The sequence below is a fragment of the Triticum dicoccoides genome, chromosome 7B (genome assembly GCF_002162155.2).
Source record: "Triticum dicoccoides isolate Atlit2015 ecotype Zavitan chromosome 7B, WEW_v2.0, whole genome shotgun sequence".
NCBI classification, from domain to species: Eukaryota; Viridiplantae; Streptophyta; class Magnoliopsida; order Poales; family Poaceae; genus Triticum; species Triticum dicoccoides.
The window spans coordinates 733533135-733542582 of record NC_041393.1 but is presented as its reverse complement, the minus strand read 5'-3'; positions in this window follow the sequence as shown (position 1 = coordinate 733542582).

Below are 9448 nucleotides of genomic sequence, written 5' to 3'. Positions count from 1 at the left end.
GAAATTAAGAAATATTTACGCATCACCAAGATCAATCTATGGAGTAACTAGCAATGAGAAAGAGGGGAGTGCATCTTCGTACCCTTGAAGATCGCGAGATGGAAGCGTTACAAGAACGCATATGAAGGAGTCGTACTCGTAGCGATTCAGATCGTGGTGGATTCCGATCTTAGCGCCGAACAACGACACCTCCGCGTTCAACACACGTGCAGCCCGGTGACGTCTCCCACGCCTTGATCCAGCAAGGAGGAGGGAGAGGTTGAGGAAGAAGGCTCCAGCAGCAGCACGGCGGCGTGGTGGTGATGGAGTGGCAGTTCTTCGGCAGGGCTTCGCCAAGCTCTTGCGGTGGAGGAGATGTGTTGGGGAGGGGAGGGGCTTCGCCTTGGATGTGGTGTTGCAACCCTCCCCTCGCCCCTCTATTTATAGGGAGAAGGGGGAAGGGGGTCGGCCCCCTCTAGATGAGATCTAGAGGGGGGGGCCAAGGGGAGGGGGCTTGCCCCCCAAGCAAGGGGGGCGCCCCCTTTAGGGTTCTCACCCAACCCTAGGCGCATGGGCCCTAGGAGGGTGGCGCCCAGCCCTCTTAGGGGCTAGTTCCATTCCCTCTACAGCCCATGAGGCCCTTCAGGACAGGTGGCCCCTCCCGGTGGACCCCCGGAACCCCTCCGGTGGCCCCGGTACAATACCGGTATGCCCTCGAATATTTCCGGTGACCGTATAACAACTCCTCGTGACGTCCGGGATCTCATCTGGGACTCCGACCAACATTCGGTAATCACATACAAAACTTAAATATAACCCTAGCGTCATCGAACCTTAAGTGTGTAGACCCTACGGGTTCGGGAATCATGCAGACATGACCGAGACAGCTCTCGTTACCGGCAAGTCACTTTACTCGTTCCGTAATGCATGACCCCGTGACCAACCACTTGGTCACATTGAGCTCATTATAATGATGCATTACCGAGTGGGCCTAGAGATACCTCTCCGTCATACAGAGTGACAAATCCCAGTCTCGATTCGTGCAAACCCAACAGACACTTTCGGAGATACCTGTAGTGCACCTTTATAGCCACCCAGTTACGTTGTGACGTTTGGTCCACCCAAAGCACTCCTACGGTATCCGGGAGTTGCACAATCTCATGGTCTAAGGAAATGATACTTGACATTAGAAAAGCTCTAGCAGAGGAACTACATGATCTTGTGCTATGCTTAGGATTGGGTCTTGTCCATCACATCATTCTCCCAATGATGTGATCCCGTTATCAATGACATCCAATGTCCATGGTTAGGAAACCGTAACCATCTATTGATTAACGAGCTAGTCAACTAGAGGCTCACTAGGGACATGTTGTGGTCTATGTATTCACAAATGTATTACAATTTCCGGATAACACAATTATAGCATGAACAATAGACAATTATCAAGAACAAGGAAATATAATAATAACCATTTTATTATTGCGTCTAGGGCATATTTCCAACAGTCTCCCGCTTGCACTAGAGTCAATAATCTAGTCACATGAATCGAACAGCCATAGAGTTCTGGTGTTGATCATGTTTTGCTCGCGGAAGACGTTTAGTCAATGGATCTGCGACATTCAGATCCGTATGCACTTTACAAATATCTGTGTCTCCATCTTGAACATTTTTACGAATGGAGTTGAAGCGACGCTTGATGTGTCTGGTCTTCTACTGAAACCTAGGCTCCTTGGCAAGGGCAATAGCTCCAGTGTTGTTACAAAAGAGAGTCATTGGGCCCGACGCATTGGGAATACCTCCTAGGTCGGTAATGAACTCCTTCATCCAGATTGCTTCATGTGCTGCCTCCGAGGCTGCCATGTACTTTGCTTCACATGTAGATCCCGCCTCGATGCTTTTCTTGCAACTGCACCAGCTTACTGCCCCACCATTCAAAATATACACGTATCCGATTTGTGACTTGGAGTCATCCAGATCTGTGTCGAAGCTAGCATCGACGTAACCCTTTATGACGAGCTCTTCGTCACCTCCACAAACGAGAAACATATCCTTACTCCTTTTCAGGTACTTACGGATATTCTTGACCGCTGTCCAATGTTCCATGCCGGGATTACTTTGGTACCTTCCTACCAAACTTACGGCAAGGTTTACATCAGGTCTGGTACACAGCATGGCATACATAATAGACCCTATGGTTGAGGCATAGGGGATGACACTCATCTTTTCTCTATCTTTTGCCGTGGTCGGGCTTTGAGCTGAGCTCAATTTCACACCTTGCAATACATGCAAGAACCCTTTGTTGGACTGATCCATATTGAACTTCTTCAATATCTTATCAAGGTATGTGCTTTGTGAAAGACCTATGAGGTGTCTCGATCTATCTCTATAGATCTTGATGCCTAATATGAAAGCAGCTTCTCCAAGGTCCTTCATTGAAAAACACTTATTCAAGTAGGCCTTTATGATTTCCAAGAGTTCTATATCATTTCCCATCAACAGTATGCCATCCACAAATAATATGAGAAATGCTACAGAGCTCCCACTCACTTTCTTTTAAACGCAGGCTTCTCCATAAGTCTGCATAAACCCAAACGCTTTGATCATTTCCTCAAAGTGAATGTTCCAACTCCGAGATGCTTGCACCAGCCCATAGATGGAGCGCTGCAGCTTGCATACCTTGTTAGCATTCTTAGGATCGACAAACCCTTTCAGTTGCATCATATACAATTCTTCCTTAAGGAAGCCGTTAAGGAATGCCGTTTTGACGTCCATTTGCCATATCTCATAATCGCAGAATGCGGCAATTTGCTAACACGATTCGTGTTGGAAATATGCCCTAGAGGCAATAATAAAAGGATTATTATTATATTTCCTTGTTCATGATAATTGTCTTTTATTCATGCTATAATTGTATTATCCGGAAATCGTAATACACGTGTGAATACATAGACCACAACATGTCCCTAGTGAGCCTCTAGTTGACTAGCTCATTTATCAACGGATAGTCATGGTTTCCTGACTATGGACATTGGATGTCGTTGATAACGGGATCACATCATTAGGAGAATGATGTGATGGACAAGACCCAATCCTAAGCATAGCACAAGATCTTGTAGTTCGTTTTGCTAGAGCTTTTCCAATGTCAAGTATCTCTTCCTTAGACCATGAGATCGTGTAACTCCCGGATACCGTAGGAGTGCTTTGGGTGTACCAAACGTCACAACGTAACTAGGTGACTATAAAGGTATACTACGGGTATCTCCGAAAGTGTCTGTTGGGTTGACACGGATCAAGACTGGGATTTGTCACTCCGTATGACGGAGAGGTATCACTGGGCCCACTCGGTAGTGCATCATCATAATGAGCTCAAAGTGACCAAGTGTCTGGTCACGGGATCATGCATTACGGTACGAGTAAAGTGACTTGCCGGTAACGAGATTGAACAAGGTATTGGGATACCGACGATCGAATCTCGGGCAAGTAACATACCGATTGACAAAGGGAATTGTATACGGGGTTGCTTGAATCCTCGACATCGTGGTTCATCCGATGAGATCATCGAGGAGTATGTGGGAGCCAACATGGGTATCCAGATCCCGCTGCTGGTTATTGACCGGAGAGTCGTCTCGGTTATGTCTACGTGTCTCCCGAACCCGTAGAGTCTACACACTTAAGGTTCGGTGACGCTAGGGTTGTATGAATATGAGTATGCAGCAAACCAAAAGTTGTTCGGAGTCCCGGATGAGATCCCGGACGTCACGAGGAGTTCCGTAATGGTCCGGAGGTAAAGAATTATATATGGGAAGTCAAGTTTCGGCCACCGGGAAAGTTTCGGGGTCCACCGGTATTGTACCGGGACCACCGGAAGGGTCCCGAGGGTCCACCGGGTGGGGCCACCTATCCCGGAGGGCCCCATGGGCTGAAGTGGGAGGGGAACCAGCCCCTAGTGGGCTGGTGCCCCCCCCCCGGGCCCCCCTCTGCGCCTAGGGTTGGGAACCCTAGGGGAGGGGCGCCTCCACTTGCCTTGGGGGGCACTCCCCCTTGGCCGCCGCCCCCCCTAGGAGATCCCATCTCCTAGGGCCGTCACCCCCCCTGGGGTCCCTATATAAAGAGGGGGGTGGGAGGGCAGCCGCACCCAACACCTGGCGCCTCCCTCCCCTCCCTGCTACACCTCTCCCTCCCATAGTTGCTTGGCGAAGCCCTGCCGGAGCCCTGCTGCATCCACCACCACGCCGTCGTGCTGCTGGATCTTCATCAACCTCTCCTCCCCCCTTGCTGGATCAAGAAGGAGGAGACGTCACGCTGGCCGTACGTGTGTTGAACGCGGAGTTGCCGTCCGTTCGGCGCTAGGATCTCCGGTGATTTGGATCACGACGAGAACGACTCCCTCAACCCCGTTCTCTTGAACGCTTCCGCACGCGATCTACAAAGGTATGTAGATGCACTCCTATCACTCGTTGCTAGATGAACTCATAGATGGATCTTGGTGAACGTAGGAAAATTTTTATTTTATGCAACGTTCCCCAACAGTGGCATCATGAGCTAGGTCTATGTGTAGTTCTCTATTGTACGAGTAGAACACAATTTGTTGTGGGTGTAGATGTTGTCAACTTTCTTGCCGCTACTAGTCTTATTTTGCTTCAGCGGTATTGTGGGATGAAGCGGCCCGGACCGACCTTACACGTACGCTTACGTGAGACAGGTTCCACCGACTGACATGCACTAGTTGCATAAGGTGGCTAGCGGGTGTCTGTCTCTCCCACTTTAGTTGGAGCGGATTCGACGAAAATGGGTCCTTATGAAGGGTAAATAGAAGTTGACAAATCAAGTTGTGGCTTTTTCGTAGGTAAGAAAACGTTCTTGCTAGAACCCTATTGCAGCCACGTAAAAGATGCAACAACAATTAGAGGACGTCTAACTTGTTTTTGCAGCAATTGCCTTGTGATGTGATATGGCCAAAAGTTGTGATGTATGATGAATGATATATTGTGATGTATGAGATCATGTTCTTGTAATAGGAATCACGACTTGCATGTCGATGAGTATGACAACCGGCAGGATCCATAGGAGTTGTCTTAATTATTGTATGACCTGCGTGTCATTGATTCAACGCCATGTAATTACTTTGCTTTATTGCTAAACCGTTAGCTATATTAGTAGAAGTAATAGTTGGCGAGTAACTTCATGGAGACACGTGGAGATCATGATGATGGAGATTATGGTGTCATGTCGGTGACAAGATGATCATGGAGCCCCGAAGATGGAGATCAAAGGAGCTATATGATATTGGCCATATCATGTCACTACTATATAATTGCATGTGATGTTTATTATGTTTATGCATCTTGTTTACTTAGAACAACGGTAGTAAATAAGATGATCCCTTATAATAATTTCAAGAAAGTGTTCTCCCTAACTGTGCGCCGTTGCTAAAGTTCGTCGTTTCGAAGCACCACGTGATGATCGGGTGTGATAGATTCCTACGTTCACATACAACGGGTGTAAGACAGTTTTGCACATGCAAAACACTTAGGTTAACTTGACGAGCCTAGCATGTACAGACATGGCCTCGGAACACAAGAGACCGAAAGGTCGAACATGAGTCGTATGGAAGATACGATCAACATGGAGATGTTCACCGACGATGACTAGTCCGTCTCACGTGATGATCGGACACGGCCTAGTCGACTCGGATCATATAACACTTAGATGACTAGAGGGATGTCAAATCTGAGAGGGAGTTCATTAAATAGTTTGATTAGATGAACTTAATTATCATGAACATTAGTCTAAAATCTTTGCAAAAATTGTCTTGTAGATCAAATGGCCAACGCTCATGTCAACATGAACTTCAACGCGTTCCTAGAGAAAACCAAGCTGAAAGATGATGGCAGCAACTATTCGGACTGGGTCCGGAACCTGAGGATCATCCTCATAGCTGCCAAGAAACAATATGTCCTAAAAGCACCGCTAGGTGAAGCACCCATCCCAGAGAACCAAGACGTTATGAACGCTTGGCAATCTCGTGCTGATGATTACTCCCTCGTTCAGTGCGGCATGCTTTACAGCTTAGAACCGGGGCTTCAAAAGCGTTTTGAGCAATACGGAGCATATGAGATGTTCAAGGAGCTAAAACTAGTTTTCCAAGCTCATGCCCGGGTCGAGAGATATGAAGTCTCTGACAAGTTCTATAGTTGTAAGATGGAGGAAAATAGTTCTGTCAGTGAGCACATACTCAAAATGTCTGGCTTGCACAACCGCCTGTCCCAGCTAGACATTAACCTCCCGGACGAGGCGGTCATTGACAGAATCCTTCAGTCGCTCCCACCGAGCTACAAGAGCTTTGTGATAAACTACAATATGCGGGGGATGGTGAAAACTATTCCTGAAGTATTTTCAATGCTGAAGTCAGCAGAGGTAGAAATCAAGAAGGAACATCAAGTGTTGATGGTCAATAAAACCACTAAGTTCAAGAAGGGCAAGGGTAAGAAGAACTTCAAGAAGGACGGCAAGGATGTTGCCACGCTCGGTAAGCCAGTTGCCGGGAAGAAGTCAAAGAATGGACCCAAGCCTGAGACTGAGTGTTTTTATTGCAAAGGGAACGGTCACTGGAAGCGGAACTGCCCCAAATACTTAGCAGACAAGAAGGGCGGCAACACTAAAGGTATATTTGATATACATGTAACTGATGTGTACCTTACTAGTACTCATAGTAACTACTGGGTATTTGATACCGGTGACATTGCTCATATATGTAACTCACAGTAGGAGCTGCGGAATAAGCGGAGACTGGCGAAGGACGAGGTGACGATGCGCGTCGGGAATGGTTCCAAGGTCGATGTGATCGCCGTCGGCACGCTACCTCTACATTTACCTACGGGATTAGTTTTAAACCTCAATAATTGTTATTTAGTGCCAAGTTTGAGCATGAACATTGTATCAGGATCTCGTTTAATGCGAGATGGCTACTCATTTAAATCCAAGAATAATGGTTGTTCTATTTATATGAGAGATATGTTTTATGGTCATGCTCCGATGGTTAATGGTTTATTCTTGATGAATCTCGAATGTGATGTTACACACATTCATAGTGTGAATACCAAAAGATGTAAAGTTGATAACGATAGTCCCACATACTTGTGGCACTGCCGCCTTGGTCACATTGGTGTCAAGCGCATGAAGAAGCTCCATGTTGATGGACTTTTAGAGTCTCTCGATTATGAATCATTTGACACATGCGAACCATGCCTCATGGGCAAAATGACCAAGACTCCGTTCCCCGGAACAATGGAGCGAGCAACCAACTTATTGGAAATCATACATATTGATGTGTGTGGTCCAATGAGCGTTGAGGCTCGCGGAGGATATCGTTATGTTCTCACTCTCACAGACGACTTAAGTAGATATGGTTATGTCTACTTGATGAAACACAAGTCTGAGACCTTTGAAAAGTTCAAGGAATTTCAGAATGAGGTAGAGAATCAACGTGACCGAAAAATAAAGTTCTTACGATCAGATCATGGAGGAGAATATTTAAGTCACGAATTTGGTACACACTTAAGGAAATGTGGAATCGTTTCACAACTCACGCCGCCTGGAACACCTCAGCGTAACGGTGTGTCCGAACGTCGTAATCGCACTCTATTGGATATGGTGCGATCTATGATGTCTCTTACTGATTTACCGCTATCATTTTGGGGATACGCTCTAGAGACAGCTACATTCACTTTAAATAGGGCACCGTCTAAATCCGTTGAGACGACACCGTATGAATTATGGTTTGGGAAGAAACCTAAGCTGTCGTTTCTAAAAGTTTGGGGATGCGATGCTTATGTCAAGAAACTTCAACCTGAAAAGCTCGAACCCAAGTCGGAAAAATGCGTCTTCATAGGATACCCTAAGGAAACCATTGGGTATACGTTCTACCTTAGATCCGAAGGCAAGATCTTTGTTGCCAAGAACGGATCCTTTCTGGAAAAAGAGTTTCTCTCGAAAGGAGTAAGTGGGAGGAAAGTAGAACTCGATGAAGTACTACCTCTTGAAACGGAAAGTAGTGCAGCTCAAGAAAATGTTCCTGTGGTGCCTACACCAACTGGAGAGGAAATTAATGATGATGATCAAGGTACTTCGGATCAAGTTGCTACTGAACTTCGTAGGTCCACAAGGACACGTTCCACACCACAGTGGTATGGCAACTCTGTCCTGGAAATCATGTTGTTGGACAACGGTGAACCTTCGAACTATGAAGAAGCGATGGCGGGCCCAGATTCCAACAAATGGCTTGAAGCCATGCAATCCGAGATAGGATCCATGTATGAAAACAAAGTATGGACTTTGGCAGACTTGCCCGATGATCGGCGAGCGATAGGAAACAAATGGATCTTTAAGAAGAAGACGGACGCGGATGATAATGTTACCATCTATAAAGCTCGACTTGTCGCTAAGGGTTATCGGCAAGTTCAAGGGGTTGACTACGATGAGACTTTCTCTCCCGTAGCGAAGCTGAAGTCCGTCTGAATCATGTTAGCAATTGCCGCATACTATGATTATGAGATATGGCAAATGGACGTCAAAACGGCATTCCTTAACGGCTATCTTAAGGAAGAACTGTATATGATGCAGCCGGAAGGTTTTGTCGACCCTAAGAATGCTAACAAGGTATGAAAGCTCCAGCGATCCATTTATGGGCTGGTGCAAGCATCTCGGAGTTGGAACATTCGCTTTGATGAGATGATCAAAGCGTTTGGGTTTATGCAGACTTATGGAGAAGCATGCGTTTACAAGAAAGTGAGTGGGAGCTCTGTAGCATTTCTCATATTATATGTAGATGACATACTTTTGATGGGAAATGATATAGAACTTTTGGACAGCATTAAGGCCTACTTGAATAAGAGTTTTTCAATGAAGGACCTTGGAGAAGCTGCTTACATATTAGGCATCAAGATCTATAGGGATAGATCGAGACGCCTCATAGGTCTTTCACAAAGCACATACCTTGATAAGATATTGAAGAAGTTCAAAATGGATCAGTCCAAGAAAGGGTTCTTGCCTGTATTACAAGGTGTGAAATTGAGCTCGGCTCAATGTCCGACCACGGCAGAAGATATAGAAGAGATGAGTGGCATCCCCTATGCCTCAGCCATAGGGTCTATTATGTATGCCATGTTGTGTACCAGACCTGATGTAAACCTTGCCGTAAGTTTGGTAGGAAGGTACCAAAGTAATCCCGGCAAGGAACACTGGACAGCGGTCAAGAATATCCTGAAGTACCTGAAAAGTACTAAGGACATGTTTCTCGTTTATGGAGGTGACGAAGAGCTCGTCGTAAAGGGTTACGTCGACGCAAGCTTCGACACAGATCTGGATGACTCTAAGTCACAAACCGGATACGTTTATATGTTGAATGGTGGAGCAGTAAGCTGGTGCAGCTGCAAGCAGAGCGTCGTGGCGGGATCTACATGTGAAGCGG